Genomic DNA, 2,877 nt, shown 5'->3' with positions numbered 1-2,877 from the left:
TGTGTTTTGGGGGGGGTGGGGACGCAACATTTCGCACTTAATTGTTTGGTTTTATTGGGATTTTTATATGGTACAACAAAACTCATCAATTAATTTCAGAGCTAACTATAATGAAGACCCTTCTCACCATTTTCTGAAAGTGTTTCTTATATTTTTTTATCTGACCAGAACGGTGCTTCTGTCAAGACAAATGACTGATGATTGGCATTTCTAACCTGGCTGAAGCACTGTTGGCAGCATTGGCGATGTTCATTACTCCGTACAAGCAGCCAATTTTGCCCAGAGCAGATGAACTTATATATAATTAGAATTTCAATTACAGACATTGACTTACGTGTTTTGTTTTCAGAATGGAGTACAGGCAATGACATTCACACTGGCTGATGTATTCCGACAACTTTCTTGGAGTACCGCCGTGCGCACTGTCACAAAACTATCACAACTGGTATTTCTTTCTGGTAACAAATAAACAACCGACAACAATTTTCTATGTTGTGACACTGTTCAAGTATGTTCGAATTGCCACTATTTCCGACACTGCGATTATGTTGTCCATAGTTGCTGATACACCATAGCTGGTTGTGTCTTGTCGTGTTGTTACTAACAGTTTTATGTATCCTGCTATCAGCAGGATCTGTGTTCACAAAAGGAGTACGGCTCTCGGTTGGCGGTAAGATGACTGTAATTCTTGCACCAACTACCAACCTCCTAAACCCGATTGGCCGCGTGACGAACCGGTGAAAGCTCGTTGTCAACAGAAAACTGAACGTGCCACGTACATCTGAAACGCAGTTCACAGTCTGGCTAACCTCCTCGGTTACTGACGTCTCGCTGCTGCTGGTCGCTGACCGAATGTGAATTATTAGGCTGGAAACCAGTTCCAAGATGTAGAATTGCACAGACAACACAAGCAGCATTGCAGAAAAGCATTTTGGAAGTAAATATAAAGAACAATTACTTTTCCTTTCCACTCATTTTACTACAAAACATTACGACCACAGGTAGAATTCACTTTTATATGTGGAACTGACTTTTATTGAACAGTAATGACAAACGTTCTCGGAAATTCCTTATTTAATTGGGTTCAAACGTCACTCGACAAATTAAGATCCGCATTATCCTGGTTTGTCTTAACGGGCTGAATGCTAAACATACTAAAGTTATAATAACAATGCACTTGTGTTTCTAATATTGGATCGGGGCCACACATTTACTTATGGCAGTTTTTGTGACTGGCCAAGTGCCAACAAATAACGCTTATTGGTAGTTTAAAACAGTTGAACTTATGCCAACAATGGTACGTCCTACTTTTTTTTTCCGTTTGGAGCGCTACCAAATTATAACGTCACTGTGTGTGCTTTTTTTACGATTGATGGACGTAAAAATCGGTTAAGGTTATTTTGAAATTCTTTAACGAAAACTATGCTCTCAAATTCTTTGGATGATTATCAATTTCTGGAATATTTTAACCTACAACTCAACAATAGGGGCGTGTACCAAGGTGCACAGTTGCAAAATGTAGAGAAGAAAACGGCTGATGGTTCCACAAGAAACTGCAGATTATTCTAAAACACAGTCACACGGCAGTGAAGAGCATCATCCATACACAAGTGTTATCCACCGCCCACTCACATTAAAATATAACCGCCGTTTTCTTTTCATTTGTGAACAAAATTCTCTATTTTCGAAATTAGGATGAAATACGTCCCTCACTGTACCATTCTTTAGGTTCAGGATGTTTCAGATCACACGAAAACATTTGTTAAGAAAACAGACTTGACGGTTGTACACATCAAATACCAGCAACTTCTTTAACCGAGAAGTTTAACTGCATTATGTGATATAAATGTCGAAGCGCAGCCGATATAACAACCAACACCCTTCCAAAACAAACAACCTCCACGGCCTACCACGACCAACTGAATTCACTGCAAGCGCTTGAAGTCTGCGCTCGTTTGCAGCTCGCCACGGAGGGCAGGTTAGTAGGAGCAAGATAGCCAACCTGACAACAACAAAGTCGCTGAACAAAGTAAGCGGGATTCACACGATGCAAATACTGCGTTCATAAAACGACGAAGACATTGTCTTCACACATTTAACGAACCGTGAGCCGAAGACACAATGGAGAATTTCGCTTAGTTTTAATAAACTTCAGGAGATTTATGCGTTTCAAAATTATCCAATATTTCATAGAGAATTCTTCAATCCAGATAACTTACGAAGTTCGACTCAAAAAATCGCCGCTCACAGTATAGCACAAGGAGAAAGCTGCGTGCATTCCTACATAAAAATAAAATGCCTACATTATTACAACCAACTTAGAGGCAGAGAATGTACCTACGTATTTCGTTGGGTATTTAAAATTTTACCTCTCCCCAAACTGTCAGAACAGCTGTTCTAGAACAAACCTAGTAACCAACAAAATCGAATTCCATTCCAAACAAACATCAAGCAACAACAGAAAAATGAGGCCAAAAACACTTCAACGGACCCAAAGCAATAAACCGTCAAATTTCACAGCGTCGAACTGAACACCAAATTTAGTATCAAATTTGGCCCCAGTTCCAGTTCCAACCTTGACATTTTACTAAATTTTAATTCTATTAAAAATGTCAAAACAATACACCTTATATCAATAATAGTAGTAAAATTGACAGTGCTTAATTGGGGAAACCGAATGTGTAACATATGTAATCATCTGAGGATAATCATGTAATGGCCCTAACATATGCATTATTAACTAACAATTAATTGCCCAGCGTAGAGAAGTGACCTTGTGATTAAGTAATAAATAATTACACAATTCAGCAAATTTACTGTGCGTTCCGTACTGAAGGCGGGTAAGTGCAACCAACTGAATCGAAGCAACAGGATATT

The 2,877-nt window shown here is 39.0% G+C and overlaps 1 protein-coding gene across 1 annotated transcript in view; it reads right to left on the bottom strand.

Annotated features, from left to right (window-relative positions):
- The window catches only part of LOC111865629 (protein TMEPAI), a 121,678-nt gene extending 119,768 nt beyond the window's left edge, over positions 1-1,910 (bottom strand). The window contains exon 1 of the mRNA XM_023853806.2: positions 335-1,910. The gene's annotated coding sequence lies outside the window, so the exon portion shown is untranslated. The remainder of the gene's footprint in view (positions 1-334) is intronic.
- Positions 1,911-2,877: the final 967 nt, after the last annotated feature.

Source organism: Cryptotermes secundus, unplaced genomic scaffold (assembly GCF_002891405.2).
Source record: "Cryptotermes secundus unplaced genomic scaffold, Csec_1.0 scaffold2482, whole genome shotgun sequence".
Lineage (NCBI taxonomy): Eukaryota > Metazoa > Arthropoda > Insecta > Blattodea > Kalotermitidae > Cryptotermes > Cryptotermes secundus.
This window is presented reverse-complemented; position numbering and strand designations above follow the sequence as displayed.